At 44.9% G+C, this 21,950-nt stretch overlaps 1 protein-coding gene and 1 pseudogene across 1 annotated transcript in view; one reads left to right on the forward strand and one right to left on the reverse strand.

Moving 5' to 3' along the window:
- Positions 1 to 21,950, forward strand: part of ARHGAP31 (Rho GTPase activating protein 31) — a 97,093-nt gene that overhangs the window by 376 nt on the left and 74,767 nt on the right. The gene's annotated exons all lie outside the window — the stretch shown is intronic.
- Positions 10,869 to 10,989, reverse strand: LOC136646245 (5S ribosomal RNA; annotated as a pseudogene).

Below are 21,950 nucleotides of genomic sequence, written 5' to 3' on the forward strand. Positions count from 1 at the left end.
CGGTGGTGTACAGGTGACTTTCAAACCACCCCTTAGGATTGGGACTTTTGAAATCCAGCTGCTTCTCTTTCCAAGGTGCCCCCCGGACCTGAATTTCAGGGAAATCAGTGGGAATGGAAAGTGTTCATTCGTTCTCAGAGGGCTGCAGCTGAAGATCCAGCAAAGTCTCTTTAATTTTCTCACTTGAAAGTTAGGGCTGAGTGGAAAGCCTGGGATAAAAGTGGGAGTAGCAGCCGGTACTTCCTGTATTTCTGAGTCAAAACCTGTGCTCTTTCCTATGAACAATTTTCTCAGATGAGCATATGGTGTGTCAGACGATGTGGGAGGTGGCAATGCCAATTTAGTTTTGAAGTAGATGGTCAAAGATGGAGAGAGGAAGAGAATATCTCTCTCGAAAGTGGGCTGGCTGGTGAGACATACTGCTGACTATTTGGATAGTAGAAGGAAGCTTCCCCTCTCCCTTCTTTTCTTGGAAACTGTATATTTGACAAGAAATTACTTAGGATTTCTTCCCGCCTATTACCATCTGTGTCAGCATAATGTTCCAAGTTGAAATGCATTTGGTTCCTTAAAACTCAGACTTTCCAGGGCAAGGCAAGCTCCTTTCGCAGCATTATTAGGGCATGTATTCATTAATGGTGGGTGACAGTCATTGCAATCTTCTGTGGAATGAATGCCTCAGTGGGAAAGTGTACTCATAGAAACGACAGGGTCTGTTGCTGTTACGCAGCACTTATGTCTTGCCAGAGTACATGGTGTGTTGGTCTTGTGTTCTTTCCCTTAGGTGTCCCTTATGCTTCTGCTCATTGTTGAAAGGATCTTTTCCTTGGATCAGGCATTATGAAAGGCTTAATGCCTTTGGCAAATGCGCATGATACCAAGCATAGCTGTAGATGCGGCCAAAATGTAGCCAACTTTGGGTTGCAGCTTTTTTTTCCTTTTCATTTGCTATGTCCAGCAGTGATGCAGGCCAGTTCACCAATAATGGGAAAGTTACATACTATAAATGGTGTATTTGGGGGGGGGGGGGAGTGAATTGGAAGAGAAGATCTCTATGACTCTAGATGAGGCCTGCACAACCTCCGACAACCATCCCCTGCCCAGACACTCACCAGCTATGTATTTTGTCCCTTTGGGACAGCTTCTCTCTATGGTTTCTCAGTCCCAGGAAGGCAGCAGAAGCAGAAAATTTACTGAGTCCATGATGGGCCTCTGTATGTGGCTGATAAGCATTATTCAGCTTGGTGGGCCACAAACCATGAAACCTTCTTCTGGATTCAGTGCTGCTGGAAAGAGAAATGAGAATCTAGCCTTGATTGATTATGAAAAAGGTGAAACCCCATATATCTCCACTGAAGGAGGACTTTGTCAACAGTGTCTTTTGCAGGGTGGTTCAGTTTACCCGCATGGTCTATTGTGAGGGCCAGAATGGGTAGAAGTCTGTTCCTTTTCATGTTTGTCAAATGGTCTGTCTCATTGGCCAGCACTGTGTGATATAGTCATGAAAGACTCTATTGTTACAGCAGCCATTAGAAGGATGTGAGTTAGATCATTGGGTGTAGGTTAAATCATTAGGATAACAGGCAACAGAGGAGGCGTGGGAACTTTTATTCCTTTGTTCTGTGGCAATGCAAGGAGTGGAATAATAAAAATCAAATCTATCTCTAGGTAACTGTTAGGGCAGACTGGAGTCAAAGTGCCATGCGTCTTACAAGCCTGCAGACCTCCCTAACTGGAACTTCTGAGTTGAAATGGCACCAGTTGCAACAAGTCTTCAGTGGCCAGTTCTCCCACAAATGCAGTCCAGGCAACTTAAAAGCAGCTGTCATTTTTAACCTGTGATACGTATTCTGTCTATTTTGCAGAACGGATGAACATACTGATATATCTGTGTTACTTATTTGTACAGAAGGATTTGCTTTTCCTTGATATCTTGTTTTGGGGGAGCTTGTGCTGTATATATAACACATTGCCTTTTTATACAGAGAAGATTTCAGACGTAGGACTATGACATTACATATGACCTCCTCCCCAGCAGAAGAATTAATTGGGTGTATAAATGCAGGGAGATTGTCATTGAGCCAGTTTGGTTTTGCTTTACATGCTGGTGTATGTGCTCACACAGCAGATTTATACTAACGTGCTGTGGTGTTGCCATGTGCAGTGATCCTCCCAGCTGTCTTCATGGTTTCGGGAAGGCCACTGAATAGCTCCAGGATTGGAAGAAAGAGTTCCACGAAGAGGAGAAGCGAGATGCAGTCACAGGAAGTGGTTTGGCAGTTCTATGCAGCTTTCTTTCCTCTGGGTCATCACTTAGCCATCTTGACTTATGTAAAGGACTCAGGAGGAAATGAAACCTGGGCTTCCAGAACTACGTATTCTTTGCTGAGGTTTTAGACTAAACCCATACATACTTGTTGTGAAATAGCAAATGTTACCTTTACTCTAGGAATTGTTAGACTTTTCTATAGGGTAAGAGTAGATGAATTTGAGCCAAGCAATATACAAGAAGGTTGTTTCTGGCTTGGTGGCCGGCAGATTGAAGAACAGGAGAGAAGATCAGACTTGTAGAGAACCCTTGGAACAGTTGAATAACATTGAACGACACACAGTATGACCTACACTTTACATGCCTACGAACTGTCTGCATTGCCATTCACCTGCTTTACTTTCTTGTGATGGACTAATGGAGGAATGTGGGCCACGTCTAGAAATTGTGGTTTCTCTATAAGTTGTGTGCAGACCATCAACCCATTCTACTTGTCCTTGTTCTCTATGTTTTTTTCCTCTTTTCACCTACATTAGAGTCTTCCAATGTTGTGGATCTCCTATGTAGATTTCCTATTCAGTGGTTCTCACCCCTTTAGCACCGGGACCCACTTTTTAGAATGAGAATTTGTCGGGACTCACCGGAAGTGATGTCATGCCTGGAAGTGACATAATCAAGCAGGAAAATTTGAACAATTCTAGGCTGCAATCCTACCCACACTTACCCAGGGGTAAGTCCCATTTACTATCATTGTAAAAAGCCTCTTCATAGTAACCTGTTAAAAGTACAGATCTGTGACATTTCTTTAAATGCAGTCACATACCATGGTAGCATCAAGTCTAATATATTAAAAATAAAATATTGAAATGAATGAGGACCTACCTGAAATTGGCTCACGACCCACCTGGTGGATCCCAACCCACAGTTTGAGAAACTATCCTATGTGATTTCAGTTTTCCTAAATTGAAGAACAGGTGTTCACAATGTGATGCCCTACTTTGTCATGTTCCTATGTGCAACACTTATGTGGGGGAAGACACTCATTGCTATTCATACATTAAGTTTGATATGCCTTTTATGATACCAGTGACACAGGTATGCATTTCAGTGTTGCAAGTAAACAAAAAAGAAAGAAAAAAGATTGTGAGAAATGGTCCCAAAGATGGGATAAGGGAAAACGGTTGAGAAGCAATAGCAGGATGGGACGTCCTCCTGCTTTGCTCAGAGATGACATAATTGCTGGGTAACAAAGTCTTGTGAGACACAGCACATGCAGCCAGCCATGATCTCACAGAGAGGGAGGTGGGCTGAGGGGAAACAAAGAGAGCAGTTAAGGAGGTGAGAGGTATGGAGGGATGGACAAGGGATGGACAAAGAGGATGAAGTGGAGTTGAAAGGAGCAAATTAAGGAAAAAACAGGAACGAATCAGCCAGAGGAAGGACTGGAGACCTGAGAACAGAGCTGTACAGGAGGGAAGGAGATGGGGGAGAGAGGACACAGTGAAGGGAGGATAGAGAGTTGGAGAAGGCTGGAGGGGAAGATGCAGAAGGGGCCATGAGACATGGCTTGGGCAGCCTGGGGGTGGGGGCAGGAAACAGGACCAAGAATCCTAAACTGGCCCTACCAGTAGTTCAGAGTCAGCTACTACCATTCCCTGGACCAGCCTCCACCTGGAATGTTACCACTTGGGATAAGCCAGTAGCTCCCAAGGAAAGGTGCCTGATGTCTGAACACTAAACCAATGAAGGGCATTGGTGCGAGCCAAGTCACAGCAGGTTGCTTCAGGTTTCTCTGTATGAAGGATAAATGACAGCAGGTTCTCACTCAAAGGATCCTCTTCTTTAGTTATCTCTCTGATAACATCAAAACTTGAACCTCCAAGTCACTATGTACCACCTTGTCCACCTAATAAGGCATTAAAAATGGCACTTCTGGTTTTACAAAAAAAAATGGAAGTGATTTTTTTTCATTGTAAAAGCTCAGTCTGAGCCCGGCAGTGGCTGCAGACAAATGTCTATGGCATCGACTGGGCTCTAAGGACCACCGGAGGTGAGGGGTTCCCTTTGCCCCCAGAGGGGGCACACGCAGGGGGGCCCTTGCAGACCTGAACTGTGGATAAGTGAATGTGCGCATCCAGGATCTGTGGACACAGCCCCCCTGTAAACATTTAATGCATACTTTCCCACAAATGTATGGAATATATAGCATCTATAGACATATTTCCATTGATCTTATAAAATCCAGTCCACTGGGAAGTAAAAGAGCTGCCAGAATCATGTAGTTCACCTTGAATTTTGCCTTGGACTTGGAAGTTGGAATTGGGTACCATCCTTTTCTCCCTTTCTTCCTTTGTGTCAAAAGGAGTATACAAGACATATGTGTATCTCCTTTCCCTCATATTATTGGAAATCTCCTGAATCCCCCAAGCTGTCCTCCTTATGATTTGGGAGATTTCTTACAGCTATACTTGAGCTACTCATGATGAAATCAATGCAACACCATTTTCCTCTTTAAATAAAAAAAGGAAATTTCTCAGTCTCATTGTAACTCTTGTGGCTGCAGATACTTTTTCAAGCTTTACTTAGCAACCATGAGAGATAGAAACTTTTTATTTTTCATCTTTGTTAATCCCTGACATCAGCAGTGTAGGCTAGAATTCCCTGTTAGGCAGTTTGCATTGGAAACCTCACACTTTCCTGGGCTGCCTTGTCCGTTCAGAGCCAAGCCCACAATTTCTAATTCGAGCAAAAGAACACCCACTTAATGCTCTGGGCGCTTATCCTAAATCAGGCTTTCAGGATTTAAAGACTGAGGAAATAGATGAAGGCCACAGTTGTATATGCTTACTGCAGAGTAAGCTCATAGAAGGTGCACAGTGGGGTCTTATTTCTGGGTAAACAAAAATGGCTCGATCTGCATAGTTTTGAGAACTAACAGGATCTGAGTTTGACTAAAATAGTATAATGTAATGTCAAGAAAGACAAATGGCAGGAAAAAGCATTTGCAATCACAAACAAAATGGATTATACAGTTTTATATAATCAGACAGACTGTAGCATTGCCAAAAAGAAAAAGAAAAAGTTTTTAAAAAGACCAAGGTCTTAGATGAATCCTGAACTGGATACAAGGCAACAAGGTTATGCTATTTTATAATGTGGTGAATGACATGTGGGGATGCATAAGCAAAAGCAGCACATCAGAGTAGTTTTTGAAATATTTTTTTGCTTGGCTCATGCCTTAGGTACAATTCAGTTTTGCATTCCTTGTCCTTTGGGGAGAGCATTAGTAAACTAAAGAGAGTTCAGCAGCAAACAGCAAAGTCCACGAAGAGTTCAAGAGACATACACCTTGAGGGGGAGTCTTAGAGGCTTTTGAAAGACGCTTCCAGATTTTGCTGAAAACAGGAAGTGCCTTTCAGAGGAATCTAAGACACCCCCTCAAGGCATGGTACCCCAGGCAAGGTACCCTTTTGCCCCCCTTAGCTATGCCACTGGGGAGGAGAGGTGCCATTCTATAAGTCCACCATCGTTTTTTTCCCCTGCTCTTTGCTACAAATTCCTTTCTCTTATACTGCAACACCTTGTGTGACTAAGCAATGAAAGTTTAAAGATGGCTTCATATGCTGAAAATAATACATACTGCTATAGAAAATTAGGATCCTGCTGAGGTCTCCCGACATTCTCACTTGGACTTTGTGTAGGAGAAATCACCAAATGTGGGCACCAGCACATGTTAGAGGGAAGCTGAGTTTCATGCTGTTTACTGCAGAGTACTGCATACATTTGCTGTTTGTTCTGATAAACAGAGATACTTTCTATGGAGTTTGCTGTTTGATTTGAGAACAAGTTTTCTTCTGAGCCAAACTGGAAACCTGCCGTCCAGATGTGAATTTGGGTTGCCTATATCATGTGGTTTTTTCTCTTTTTAAACACTTTTCCAAGGACTCTGGTGGGGCGATTCTGCCTCACTTTTCGCCCCCACACTACGTGTCGCTGGTGTGTAGGGAGTGCATTCTGACGGTTTTTCCTTGGATGTGTGGTTGTATTGGCTTCTTGCATGTATAAGGCAAACATGGTGACCCCTCTGAAGAAATGCATTCACCACAGGTGTGACGCACATGTACTCTTCTGTACATGTGCATCATGTACATCATGTACATCATGTAGTCGGAGGATCTGACTTCGAGGGAACCTATTTCCTATTTCATGAGAAGCTCAATTTGCACAATGCCGATTGGCTGAAAGGTGTAGCAATCATACATCCCCTTCTCTGAGCAGGGCTGTATGTAATGCTAATTGCCCAGCCCTTGAATCAGGCAAAAAGCAGCTTCCTCTGACCCCTTGTCAGGTGGCACAGATATGAGTAGACCCATTGGGGCCAGTGCAGTGCAACACGGGGTAAGGGGAAGGTTTTCCCCTTGCCTTGGGTTATGCTGCTTCTGGCCCCAAACTTGCACTGGACCTGCCTGCCTGCAAACTTGCCCGCTGACCTGCCTGCTCCAGGGGAGGTTAGGATTGCGCTGCACATCAGTTAACTATGGCAATTACTTGGAGGTAATACCTCAAAACAAAGGTGGCAGGCTGCCTGTTTTCTTTCTCCTGTGTTTTAGACAGCTGTGATTCAAAGATATGGAGAAGTCGCGCTAGCCCCACAGTTTAAAAACCTATTCCTGCACCTGTTTTTATACATGTTTGTTTCTAGCCTAAATGTATATTTAATGTGAATAAGTTGAGGGCCCATGAGAATTCTTAGAGGGGTGGGGTAGCTGGCATAAAGTTCTAGGCTCGGAGTTTCCCAAATTTTACAGGAGAGTTGGGTTCACTGTAAGTAGTTGGGGAGCGATGGCGGTGACGGCACTTCTAGGGTCATGCTGTCACCAAGAAAAAGGGGTTTCTCTCTTAAACGGGGGTTGCACTGGCCCCTTAGTGGGTGTGGGGGGCCCCACGGCCTCCTCTGTGGGCCTCCCTGTGTCTCAGAACAGCTCTCTAACATGATTGCGACCCACTTCCGGTTTTGCGATGAAGACCAGACGTGGATTGCAATTGCATCAGGGAGCTGTTCTGAGACACAGGGAGGTCCGCAGAGGTGGGGCCATGAGCCCCCTGCACCCTTCAGAGGGCCCCAGACAAATGGAAAACCTCCTCTTATCTTGGCAACGGCTCAATCCTGGAAGTGCTGTTGCCACTGTAGTGATGCCGCCGCTGCCGCCCCCCAGTTTGGAAACTTCTGTTCTAGGCTCTTTCCCCTCCTTCCCATTTGCAGTATAGGGACTGAATGAGTAGTTATTGTGCTAGACCTATCAGGTTGCAGACTCACTGTGCAGCTTGCTTCACCTTCAGACCCCAAGTTTCCTGTGTGCAGCTAGTGGGGTTTAAATCTTCCCCACCCACACTATTTCTGAAGGTTAGGGGCTTGTTCTGGAGCAAGCTACATAGGCAGCCCCAAACCTGAGTGGTACAACACGGGAAGAGTATTTTTACCTCCCCTTCCCTGGTTTGTATGGAAGTGTTTGGGGAAAACCAGAAGCCAAGGGATCCATATGAATGTTGGGTGTCCCCTGACCCTAATTTCACCCCCTCCTTTTAGAATTCTTTGAACTGATAGGACCTCTGCCCCTCAGGAAGCTTAAAGAGTGGTGGGAGTTAACTGGGATCAGATCCAATCCTAATTAACACCACCTCAAGTGTTTTAGCTGCAGAAATAGGCAGGATCTTTACAAGCCTGTGGCTCTGTGGACTGTCGCATGTGCCCAGATGTGGTGAATGCTTCCACCCAGCAAAAATTTGCCACTAAATTTGCATACATCTGCCTTCGGTCTTTGTAATGTGTGGTGCATTGATGACTTGAAAGGAAACATAACATACTCATTCTCCTCTCATTTACCAGAACTTCTCGCTTCCTTCCCTCAAACGTGTGGTTATTTACAAGCCTTATGTAAGGAGTATGTACGAAGCAAAGGCTTTATTATGTATACTGTTCATTTATATTCAGAGATGGACATGTGTGTGTGTGTGTGTGTGTGTGTGTGTGGCTAATTGTGTAAGGGGGTCCAAAGGCACAATCCTATCTTGCACTGGAACAGGCAAGCCAGGAGGCTTGCACTGTATCCAGTGTGAGATAGGGCCCCACAGTGGCTTAGCCAAAGGTAAGGGGGAACTCTTCCCCTTACCCCCAGGTAAGACACTGCAGCCCCTATGGGTCTCTCTGGACTTGCCTCACCTCCTAAGGGCCCACCCTCCCTCGCCCCAGAATGCCTCTCTCCTGCCTCCTCCCGCCCACTACAGAGCCTTGTGTCGGCCAAGCTCAGCCAACGCAAGGCTTGCCCCGCAAGCTGCCACGAAGGCTGGATGCAGCCTCCGTGTGCCAGTGCACCTCCATGTGCTGGTGCAGCTTGCTCTAGAGGAGGCACAAACATGCTTTATGACACGTTTGCGACCCTCCTAGGCTGGTGCAAGGCGCTTGTACCAGCCTAAGTCATAGTTAGAATTGCACTGTGAGTGTGCAATTTTGAATTGCACAAAAATCAATTGTGCAATAGTTTTTCTATTGGCATATGAAGGGCACCCTTCAGTTCCTACAGAGGAACAGAGAAAAGAGAATTCTAATGACAGAAAGTGCTTCCCCCGACTTCTCTGTAGTGAGTGCCCCCTCTGTAGCATCATAGGCGAGTTACCTCAAAGGGAGAATGGACAAGCCTTGTCAATCACAGCCCTACAGTGATATCTTGGAGAGCTGAAGCCATCTGCTTGCTGCTGTTCCTTTGCTGTCCTTTCTTGTCGGAGATTATGTTTTCATTATTTCCTCAATCTGCTGCTTGTTTCCTGGGAGCCGTGGCTTTCTCTCGCTGTCGTCGAGCCTTTTTGCCTTCTCTCGCGGCTCTCAGCTTTGTAGTTGTGTTTCCTTCTGCAAACTTTTTTGTTGTTTTGCTGCACTGCATCCTGCTTTACATCTCCCTCTGCCATCTTTGTATGAGGCACATCACTGTTTGAACGCATTGGCCTGCTTTCTCTCCTCCAGGGCTGCTAAACGAATCACATGCTTTGGCTGCCTGGTCTCCAAACCAGATTTACAGAAGACACATTTTTCAAAGCGAATGCTTATTCCCCCCCCCTCCTTTCTTCCATGGTTCCTTGCGGCAGATGCAAACTGAGGGGGTGTTCTGGAGCGTATAGGGTGTTTCAGCTGTAAAAGCACAGGCATTCTGGATGAGTGAAGACAGATACGCAAAGTCCAAAAAGAAAAGTAATGGGCTGCTTTGTGGCCAGATTCCATTTTCCTGGAGTTCAAAGCAATCTGAGGTTTTACCCAAGAGATCCTGCAAATACAACTTTTCTTTTTGGTATGTCAGATCAGAGTTCTGTATTTTATTTGTTGTTGTAACTAAATCTGTTGTGAAGTTTGCCCCCATCCCACCATGCTGTGCTTTTATACATGTGTATCTGGTTGTCACACATGCAGGGCCAGCCTTAGGGCAATTTGGCCAAATTGGGCCCTGTGCCCCTGCACTGGGGCAGCAAGCAGAGTGCCTGCAGTCAGCACCTTGCTCCGTACCCAACACTATGACATGGAATCTTCCATGCCAAGGCATTGCGAGGAAAGTGCAGCAAGTGGAGCATTGTTACTGGGTGGCCCTCCATCCTGCTCGTCCCTGGGTCTAATTGGTTTGAAAGTGCCTCCCTCCAAAGCACTTGGAGTTGACAGTGCAGCTGCATACCTCACCACTGCCACTAATCCTGGTTGGGGGGGACGGACAAAAATGTTTTGCATTGGGCCTATAGTTCCTAAGGCTAGCCCTGCATGCATGCATGTGCACCACTCATTTTCTTATCAGTTGTTTACGCAACATATGCTGATGTACAGGTAAACATATGAATGGACTCCTCTGGAAAGCATTGTGGGCAGTAATGTGAAGGTTCATTCTGTGGCGTCTGGTTTGCAGTGGCTTGTTGACACAAGCAGGTCATCTCCCGATGCTACAGTCCAGAAGGGATTAAAATGCATGTCCAAACCAGCCCAAAAAGTGCTTCTAAAGTCTGAACAGCTGTGAAAGAGCTGTGCTGCCTGCCATGTGCAGCCTGCCATGAGACTGGACCAGTAAACCCAGCAGTGATGTAAACTTTCTAATTAAAGGGACTTCTTCACACAGCGCATCATTAATTCATGAAATTCACTGTCACAGGCTGCTGGCCACCAGCTTAGATGGCTTTAAAGGAGATCAGACAAGTTCATGGAAGATAAGTCTCTCAATGGCTACTGATCATGAAGAAGTAGAATTTCTAGATGGGGGGGCAGTAGCCACTCTATAACGAATATCCACAGAATGGTTCCTGGGGAGCAACAGCTGGTGATAGCTATTGCTTTCAAACCCTATCTGTGGGCTTCTCAGAGGCATCAGACTGACCATGGTGTAAAGAAGGATGTTAGGCTTGATGGACCTGTAGAACAGTGATCTTTTTTGGGTAGTCCGAAACATGTAAACAACAAAATCTATACAGAGTTGATTGGTACTTCTGGCTCAGTTATTTTGTCTTCCTACTATGTCTCCCATTTTAGTTTTGGAATGGTTGGCAACCTTCAGTCTCGAAAGACTATGGTGTAAGCCTACAGCACCCAGTATTCCCAGGTGGTCTCCCATCCAAGTACTAACCAGGCCTGACCCTGCTTAGCTTCTGAGATCAGACAAGATCAGGCATGTGCAGGGTAACAGTTTGGTGTAAAACATTTTGTCTCCCTGTTTCCTCAATCCCCAAACATTTCCTCTTCCCTTTAGCAACATGAATAGCCTAGATCTATGCTATTAGTGCAGAAATATGAAGACAATTACCATAAAGAACATGTAAAATGTTTTGCATTTCATTTTCTTTTAAGCAAAGTAGTCATTTGCTTTCTTAGTTAATGGAATGAAACTCCTATTAATGAACCCATCCAAAAATGCAGCATCTTCTCCAATCTGCTCCACTTGGAAAGTGGGAAATGATTTGCAAAGGTTTTCTCAAGAAAGTTAAAGCCCAACATGTAGTTGATGCAAAGATTCTTACCTATTTGTTTGATTTGATGATGTGATGTGAGTAATGACTCAGTTTCACAGGTCGTCCCCCCCCCCATAACACAGTTGTATGCATCTCCAATTTTGAACATAGCAGCAGAACTGGGGGAGAGATGCTCCATTCTTTCACTTGTACCATATTTCTGATTTAATCCCTCACCATCCCCAAGCCACTGTCAGCCCTGCTGGGCAAAAAATATAGACACAATACAGACATTTTTTTTTTTTTCTTCAGTGGGGCTAATAGCAGCTGTAAGGTCAAGGGAAGTTAGGATCAGGCAAATAGTGAAGATATGCAAGTGGGAGAAGAGGCAAGGAGGGTGTGGTGGAACCCACAAAAAACTCAGCCAGCCAGTCCATTTGAATTGCTTTTTAAGGCAGCACTTGAACTTCAGTTGGACCTCCCAAAACAATTTGCATCCACTTTGCTAAGTAATATTTTATTTTAAAACTAATGGCTTGGTGCACAGTTTCATAGAAACGAATATTCAGTAGGAAATAGGTTTCCATACCCAAGTTAAAATGGAATGAAAACAGAATGAACAGAAAAATAGTGAAAACAGTCCTGTTACTTACTGCAATTTGATTGGACTATGGATCAAGCAATATCTGTGCTACTCCAAGCACAGAGATATGATGCTGTGCTTGGAGTAGCACAGATATTGCTTAATCCATAGCCCTTGATCCCAAGCTCATCTCTTGACTATAAGCTTTATCATATGCCCCAATAACACAGGCCAACACACATTTTGCTTCCTTAAACTTTACACCAATTCCTGGGTATATTTGGGGTGCCGATTCAAAAAATGGCATCTGTTTTGCCCTATCACATCTAGTTTTGGAGATATAGTATAGCCTCATTAGTGAATGGTTCAAGCTTCCTCATGAGGAAGCTGCTTGAACCATTCACTAATGAGGCTATACTATATCTCCAAAACTAGACGTGATCGGGCAAAACAGATGCCATTTTTTGAATCGGCACCCCAAATTCATATCAAACCACCATAAAGTTTGGGAAAAACTTTTCTGACCCTCTGTTTTGTAGGCCTGTGTAATGGTTTACCATGATTTGTAAACTTATATAAGAAGTTTCTACATTGAGTAATATGTGAATCTGCTTGGAGGAAGGGAAGAACCTAAAAGAGAAAGGATGTAGCTCAGGGGTTTTTCTCCTATGCATGCAGAAGGACCAATCCCTGATATCTCCTAGTAGGGCTTGAGATACTCCTGCCTGAAATCCTGGAGAGAAGTTACTCTCCAGCAGTCAGTGTGAGCAATACTGAGCTAAATGGACTCAGCATACAGCAACTGTAATAAAAGAAGATTGACAGTCTTCTGTAGGTCAGGAATAAAATAATAGAAATGGAAAGTGGGGAGGTCAAGTGTTGCTGATGAGAGAGACTGTTTAATTCTGTTTTGTTAAATGTGATTGTCAATTTTATTTTAAAAAGAAGCAGCTATCTAAACATGATATAGCCTCAAAGACTTGTTGTTTGGCTAATATGCAATGCTTTATAACTTGCACAGGACTTCCACAAATCATCATCATCATCAGTATTTACACAAATGAAAAATCAAAACGCATACCGGAGCGAGTCCGGCCCGTGAGTGCCAAGTTAACACTGCAGGATGCCTGCAGCATCTTCCTCCTCCAACTAATACTGGGTTTGTTTTTTACATCTGTAACATGATCCTGTGCATGCCTTCATCTAATACATGACCCATTCAGAGACTCCTTTGGAGATGCTTTGTTATATATACACCCTTCTCTGCAGCAGCTCAAGGGGAGGGAAGAAGAGAGGAATGTATGTCCTGCTGTTGGATTCTCAGCTGCCTGCTGCGGCTCTTGGATTCCTGCCCTTGCAGCTGAGCAGAGTTAACTTCCATTCATCTTCAGCTGCTTCCTCCACGTACCACCCCCTCCTCTCTCACTCCGTGCCTTTTTCCTCTTCATGTTCAAGGCTAACCAACTATAACTGTCTTTGGAGATACCATTATCCAATCTGCTTTCTAAGTTCCAGCAGCATTTGTAAGATTTATCAACTGAATCGAGAAATAGTACCTGTTTCTTCAAATATACCTGTGTAAAAAAAACAGGCAAAAATTACTTTTTAGTCCTTGGGCTAAACTGCACTCTTGCAATTATACCTCTGTCGATAGACATGTTTATGTAGCAGTTGTTGCCATGCTCTGGAAGAGGCAGGCAATTCCTTGACCCTGAGCCATAAAAAGTAGTAGTAGTGTAACAGGATGAAGGGTCTTTTTAGGTAGTAATTTCTTGACATGGTACAATTGCTGCTCATTTGCTTTTGGGGAGGGGAGCAGGGATAGAGACTAGCCAACAAATTTCCTCCCAAGTGAAAACTTGAAAGAAATCTGGAAACTTTTGCTTGGACGAAACATACCAAAACAGTGAAAAGCCAAAACAGTAAAAAGATTTTATAAATAGTGGAATCCTTCAAGGAGGTCTTTACTGAAGACTCACAGAAAATTTTGGTTTGTTAGTCCAACTATGCTGTGGGTCTCATTAGCTTCTCCATGACACAGACTTTCCTATTGGGAATCTGACACTGCTGAAGAAATTCACTATTCAATCAATTGGCAAAGGTTTTTAAAAAGAACTTTTTCATTTATGTAAAGAAAAATTTATGTACACAGCATAGTGGGAACAGCAACTTTCATCAGAGTTTTCCATGGGACCCTGGTTAAAGAACTTGAAGAAGTCTACTGCTAATCAAATCATTAAAAAAAATGTCCATAGCAATACAGATGGGGCCTCTTTATCCGTGTATTCAGCATCCGCTGATTTGTTTCACTGTGGGAGCCGAACCCCCTGTTCGCCCCACTGATGCCCTCCCAGACGCAGCTGGAACCTTGCCACCTTGTGCAGCCTCTCTGAGGTTCAGAAAGCCACGTGGAACCTTTTTCCAGTGACTCCTGACTTCACTGAAAACCAGAGGTCACCAGAAAACGGCTCAGGGTGGCTTTCTGAGCCTTGGAATGGCCATATTCTGCCTGTCCCAGGCTCAGAATGGCTCTGGACATGGCCAGAGCAGGGCTTCAGTTGTGTTTAAAGCTCTGCTGGGTCCTGAAAACCAAGGATTTCATTATCTGCAGTTTTTGGTATCCGCAGGCAGCCTGAGAACAGGACCCCTGGGGATAAGGAGGCACCACCTGTATACAAAACTGGAATCAACAATATAACAAAAAGTGTAGCAAGGAAAGATAAAAGAGAAGAGAGGTCATGCAGAAACAAGCAATTCTCCAACAGGCATCCGTAGATTAGTCCTTGTGGATATGTTGGCGAGCATTCATAAACAGATTCCTGTGAAGAAGCAGTAGAGACATGATTTGGGAGGACCTTTCCAAGTAATCCAGACATGGATATCAAACAGGGACTACAGTCAAACCTGAATCTATTTAAAAGATTTATAGACCACTTTTTCCAAAACCTCAAAATGGTGTACAATAGAAACGTGATGTTGGCAACCTTCAGTCTCGGAAGACTATGGTATTGCACTCTGGATGGTGGTTCTGGCACAGCGTCTAGTGTGGCTGAAAAGGCTGATTCGGGAGTGACAATCCCTTCCACACCGGGAGCAAGTGCAGTCTGTCCCTGGTCTGTCTCCCTGGCTATGGGCCTTCCTTCTTTGCCTCAGTCTGTTGGCCAAGTGTCTCTTCAAACTGGGAAAGGCCATGCTGCACAGCCCGCCTCCAAGCGGGCCGCTCAGAGGCCAGGGTTTCCCACCTGTTGAGGTCCACTCCTAAGGCCTTCAGATCCCTCTTGCAGATGTCCTTGTATCGCAGCTGTGGTCTACCTGTAGGGCGCTTTCCTTGCATGAGTTCTCCATAGAGGAGATCCTTTGGGATCCGGCCATCATCCATTCTCACGACATGACCAAGCCAACGCAGACGTCTCTGTTTCAGCAGTGCATACATGCTAGGGATTCCAGCTTGTTCCAGGACTGTGTTGTTTGGAACTTTGTCCTGCCAGGTGATGCCGAGGATGCGTCAGAGGCAGCGCATGTGGAATGCGTTCAGTTTCCTCTCCTGTTGTGAGTGAAGAGTCCATGACTCGCTGCAGTACAGAAGTGTACTCAGGATGCAAGCTCTGTAGACCTGGATCTTGGTATGTTCCGTCAGCTTCTTGTTGGACCAGACTCTCTTTGTGAGTCTGGAAAACATGGTAGCTGCTTTACCAATGCGTTTGTTTAGCTTGGTATCGAGAGAAAGAGTGTCGGAGATCATTGAGCCAAGGTACACAAAGTCATGGACAACCTCCAGTTCATGTTGTCATGGTCAAAGTCATGGACAACCTCCAGTTCAGACCTCGCAGTTCAGACCTCGCATTGATACCAGCAAGATCCGGGATCAGAGGAAAGTGGAGGAATTTGCACGAGCACTTGAGGAATCTCTTCCAGGCCCGGCCGATGCAAACGCATCCAACAGATGGGAACATTTCAAGAATACCGTTTACAACACCGCCTTGTCCATATTTGGCAAGAAGACCAACAAGACAGCAGACTGCTTTGAAGCCCACTCTGAGGAGTTGACACCAGTCATTGAGGAAAAGAGGAGAGCTCAAGCAGCATACAAGGCCTGTCCCAGTGAGCGCAACCTGCGGTCCTCCGAGCTGCTCGCAGCAAAGTCCAGCAGGCCGCCAGAAGATGTGCTAATGACTACTGGCTCCAGCTCTGTTCTCAGATACAGATAGCAGCTGACACGGGCAACATCAAGGGGATGTATGATGGTATCAAGCAGGACTAGGTCCAACACAGAAGAAAATTGCCCCTCTGAAGTCTGCAGCAGGTGAGGTCATCCAGGATCGGGCGCAGCAGATGGAACGCTGGGTGCAGCACTACTCTGAGCTATATTCCAGAGAAAATGTAGTCACCGAAGAAGCGCTGAACAACATTGAGTGCCTGCCTGTGTTGGAGGAGCTTGACAGTGAACCAACCCTAGAAGAACTTCACGTGGCCCTGGATTCCCTTGCCTTTGGCAAGGCACCAGGAAAAGACAGCATCCCTGCTGAAGTCCTAAAGTGCTGCAAAGAGATCATCGTCACTGAGCTGCATGAAATCCTCTGTCTTTGCTGGAGAGAAGGTGGAGTACCTCAAGACATGAGGGATGCAAACATCATCACGCTGTACAAGAACAAAGGCGACAGGGGTGACTGCAACAACTACCACGGCATCTCTCTCCTTAGTGTAGTAGGAAAGCTGTTTGCCCGAGTTGCACTAAAGAGGCTCCAGGTACTTGCAGAGAGCGTCTATCCAGAATCGCAGTGTGGATTCCGAGCCAACAGGTCCACCACTGATATGGTATTCTCCCTTAGACAACTGCAGGAGAAATGCAGGGAACAACGACAGTCACTCTTTATAGCCTTCATATATCTCACGAAGGCTTTCGACCTGGTCAGCAGAGATGGCCTCTTCAAGATTCTCCCCAAGATTGGATGTCCACCCAGGCTCCTCAGCATCATCAGATCTTTCCACAAGGACATGAAAGGCACTGTTGTCTTCGATGGCTCCACATCAGACCCCTTTGACATCCGAAGCGGAGTGAAGCAGGGCTGTGTTCTTGCACCAACCTTGTTTGGGATTTTCTTCGCTGTCCTGCTGAAGCATGCCTTTGGAACTGCAACAGAAGGCATCTATCTCCGGACCAGATCAGACGGAAAGCTCTTCAACCTCTCCAGACTGAGAGCAAAGTCCAAAGTTCAGCTGAAATGTCTGCGTGACTTACTCTTTGCCGACGATGCAGCTATCACTACCCACTCTGCCAAAGATCTCCAGCAGCTCATGGATCGTTTTAGCAAGGCCTGCCAAGATTTTGGACTGATGATCAGCCTGAAGAAAACACAGGTCATGGTTCAGGATGTGGACTCACCTCCCTGCATTACAACAGAAACGTAATAAAACAATAAAAAGTAGCTAAAAACATCATAAAAACACATACAATAAAATAAAAGCCATTAACAGCAATATAATTTTGGAGTGTGAAACTGGAAAGTGAAGGTAGAAGGTCCTGCTCGGGGAAAAATATTCAATGAATTTTGAGGGCAAACAAGGAAATGACTGTCATTTAAAAAACATGAATACATTTGTTCAGGGAGATTCTTCTTTGTAAAGTTGCAGAGTAGCCTTGGAGTAATAATCCTCTCACTCTGAGATAAATCAAATTGAACTGAAGGCCGGAACATAAAGAAAGATAACTAAATATTTAGATTCTCCATGCTCAAATGTTATGTAAAGTGTATTACAGTGATTGGCGTAGATGCTCTCATATAAATAGAGTATAGTTGCATATTGTCTACAGCTAGTTTCAGAATTTGAGAGTTGACAGAGGAAACCTGAGGATCATTTAATCTAGCCCTCGCATGGGAGCAAAATTTACACATAACCACTACAAGAGATGGTGCCAAAGTTTGGAACTGAGAGTAGTGGTTTGGAAATGAATCCTCTGATCTGGAAAACCTGAGCTGTTATGAGCTAGGCCCCAGCTTCTCTGAAATTCAGATTTGGCTCATGATGGGCTTGTATTTGCAACTCTCATGGCTCCTAGGATTCTCATGGCTCCTAGGATTCTCTCTCTTGCAAAGGAGTTGGGGAACAGGTGGAAGAAGCTAGGGAGGCATCATTTGTAAGGCCTAGATGCTTGTCCAGGGCACCCATTAATTTTGAGGAGTGTGAGCTAAGCCGAGACCATAAGAACATTAATAAGAAGAGCTGTGCTGGATGAGGCCAAAGGCCCATCTAGTCCAGCTTCCTGTATCTCACAGTGGTTCACCAGATGCCTCAGGGAGCACACAAGACAACAAAATACCTGCATCCTGTTGCCACTGTCTTGTATCCTGCATTCTTCGGTAACCTACTTCTAAAACCAGGAGGTTGTACATACCCATCATGACTTGTAACCTGTGATGGACTTTTCTCCTAGAAATCTGTCCAATATCCTTTTAAAGGCATCTAGGCCAGATTATCACCACATCCTGTGGCAAGGAGTTCCCCAGACCACTGGAAACAAGATGGCAAAGGAGTGTGTCAAAATCAAAGATCAGACAGGCAAGCTGAAGTCAGTTCTGAAAAAGGCAGTCAGGAGAAGCAGATAGCAGAAGAGAAAAGAGGAAGGAACTAGGGGAATGTTTGCAGAATCAGTACACAGGAACAAGTGAAGGACAGAGAGAGGTGCAGGCTCTATGAGTTGCACACAGTAGGTGCTTCTAGGAAAGGATGTTTATATAAAGGCAGAAAAGTCAATGTCCGGTTACAGTAAGGAGGACTGGAGCAAAGCAAAGTGCCTGTGAAGCACCTTAGACCAGTGGTTCTCACACGTTTAGCACCAAGACCCACTTTTTAGAATAAGAATCCATCAGGACCCACCGAAAGTGATGTCATGACCGGAAGTGACCTCATCAAGTAGGAAAATTTTTAACAACCCTAGGCTGCAGTCCTACCCACACTTACCCAGGAGTAAGTTCCATTTACTATCATTGTTAAAAGAATATACATAGTAGCTGGTTAAAAGTACAGGTCTGTAACATTTCCCCAAATGCAGTCACATACCATGGTAGCATCAAGTCTAACAGATTAAAAATAAAATATTGAAATGAATGGGGACCCACCTGAAATTGGCTCACGACCCACCTCGTGGGTCCCGACCCACAGTTTGAGAAACACTGCCTTAGATCCAAGAAGGCCTGTAGTTTTCCACAGACTTCCAGTGGCTTAAGGAATGGATTTTCAGCTCATCTTTTGTTAGGCTCATGATTCAAGTATGGATGAACTTGTCATCTTTGTCCTTGCAAGAGCTATGTGATGAAAATCAATATTACTCCCAGGTTGAGAAACTGAGAGAATGACTTGGCCTACTTGTCTCACAGCTGAAATGAGACTGGGGCCCAGGTTCCTGAGCTGTGGGTCCAGCATCACATTTGTTGAGGCTTACTGGTTCATTGCGGGAGAAAGAAAAGGAGTTTTGAGAGAGCATTTCAGGGAGGATCGGAAATTGTTCTGATACCTACAGAAGGAGAGGCTCTCTAAGCACAGAAAGAAAAAGGGACACAAGGGAGCTGTAAGAACAGAAGGAAGAACCCAATTTCAGATGAACTTGTGTGAGTTGGGAACCCTTTAAATACTCCAGAGTTTCAATTTTGAAAAAGAAAAATAAACTGTAGAAAACATTTTTCAACTTTCATTAGTAAACAATTCTTCCTTTACGCTGCTGTTCCCCATGGCTGTTGTTCCCATCTCAACAGCAATATTACTGGAAGGCCAAATCCTACACAAGATGTTGGTGCCAAGGGCAGTTTTGGACAAGAGCAAGGGGAGAGATGAGATTGCTGTGTCATGTCTGCTGCTGTCCTTTTCCGAGGTAACAGGTGCAGCAGTCTGCCAGAGACCGTGAATGTCTCTGCGTGCTCACTGTCTGGAGATGAAAGTGGAGGGCACAAGAGGGGCATGGAATTTAGATGGTGATGCTGACGTGATGTGAGCGAGGCTTCAGAACAGACTTTGCAAGCGAGGCTTCAGCAGTGGCTTTCCGTTCTAGCCTGTTACACCATTGCTTTGGCTAAAGGCTCGTCCTAGGCAGTGCTTGAAGCCCTCACATCCCCAGCAAAATCACGCCTTCAAAAGGCAGACATCTCCCTCCCTGACACTATCAATTAGCTTGCTTCAAAGGAAGAGAAGGAAACATCTAATCGACAGACAGGAAGGTAGCACATTCTAATTAGGTCTCAATTTTATCCTAGTTAAACAGCCGCCTGTCACTCACTCTGTCACAAGAATCAGCGAAAAGAGAGATTAATGATGCACCCAAACTAATGAGGCACCCAAACATGGCTGCCTCCGAAGAAGCTTGAGCCTGAACTGAAAGTACAAGCAGTCTCCTAACGGCACTGCTTGTACGATAAGCCAAGTCACGCCTGGTTGGTCCTCAGATTGGTATTCTCCAAGGATTGCAGGAAACAGAGTTGTAATTCTGAGTCTTTCTCCTTGGTCAGCATATGAACGTGTTCTGAGATGAGACTGTACTTTAACTGAAGTCTAAAGGGAATGTTCCAATAAATAACTGTAATCAATTAAAAAAGAAACACTTGATAGGTTGCTTAAGGCAGTGTTTCTCAAGCGTTGTCCTCCGCAGGACCACTTCACACGATCCACCTATTCAAAGTGCCACTGGAAATAACTGGCTATGTCATCATTGCCAGTTATTTCTGGGTTGGGAGGCCGGATGAGATGTGACAGACACCTGTAAGAGACTCACGGTGGATGGGAGGGCTTTTTTGAAAGTGGAAAAGCATCCTTTGGAGCTCTGCCTGCTGATACTCCTACCTCTGTTTGTTGCATCACGTTCTTGGTCTTGCTGCTGGGTGGCAGGCGTCTAGGGGTCCTGTGAGTACCACCAGACACCACCTCAAGTACCACCAGTGGTACCCATACCATTGGTTGAGAAACACTGGGTTGGAGCAATTGTGTGCTGGAGGCCAGGGCCTAATCTTGAGGCTGAGGGTGGGGGTGGATGATATATCAGATGATATGCCAGCCTCTGTTCCTCCCACTAGGACTCTCCTCCACATTTTCCAGTCCAGGGAATGGAATAGAAGGAGAAGGAAGAGCAATTGAGGCAAGTAGACAAAGATGGGCTCTCCTCACAATCTGCTACCTGAGGTAACTGCTTCAGATGATTTCATGGATAGGCCAGAACTGAAAGTTACCTATCCATTTTTGCTGTGGCGAGTGCTTGTAGTGTTGCAGAGATTCAAAATACCATGAGACTAGCCTGGGTCATCCTTGCCTGGCATACATCCCCCTCCCACACACACACACACACACACACGAATATTTAAAAAAAAAAATGTCAGACACCAGTGAGGGGACTACCTGTAACTTGGGGACTACCTACATTCTGAGCATCAGAGTCAATCACACTTTTTTCCTGATACTTGCTTCATTTTGTAAAGAAGTTGATCAACTCAAAAGAAAATACATATATAAGGATCAATGCTTAGAGGCTAAAACTACAAGTTCAGTTATTTGTCAAAAGAACGTAAAGGTTACATACCTGTAAAGTGACGTTTATTTCAGCTGTAGCCTAAATATGGCTCTGTAACTTTTAACACTGTCAACGATAAAATGTATCATTCATTTTATTCATACGTGAGGTAGAATTATATCCTTTATGTGAGGTAGTTTCAGTTGAGAAATAGTAACTTGTCTAAGTTCAATGAGGAATCAGAGATCTGAAGCCTAGTTTCCATAATACAAAGTCTACACTAACACCATTAACAGGTCACTAGAGGTAAGGACCTGCTGCCCCACCTATCATCCTTAGAGAAGATAGGCTTTTTCTATCTCTCACTGTGTGGAACCCATCCTGACTGTCACAGAATGACTTACAGCAGATAACCCAGGGTGTGTAAGGGTTCTTCTCCATGTGTGCCAAGTTTTGGGGATGAGTAAGAACTGATGATCTGTTTGTGGCAGCTAGGCCTTGGGAAAAGATCAGGAACCATAATAGAAACTTCCACTGCTTCTGATTTTCTCCAAAGTGATTTGGTAGTGAGAGACCAACTTCTCCCTGCCACAGGCAGGGGTTAGTAACCACAAATTATGGCTGACTCCGAATTCTTG

This window comes from Tiliqua scincoides, chromosome 3, assembly GCF_035046505.1.
Source record: "Tiliqua scincoides isolate rTilSci1 chromosome 3, rTilSci1.hap2, whole genome shotgun sequence".
Lineage (NCBI taxonomy): Eukaryota > Metazoa > Chordata > Lepidosauria > Squamata > Scincidae > Tiliqua > Tiliqua scincoides.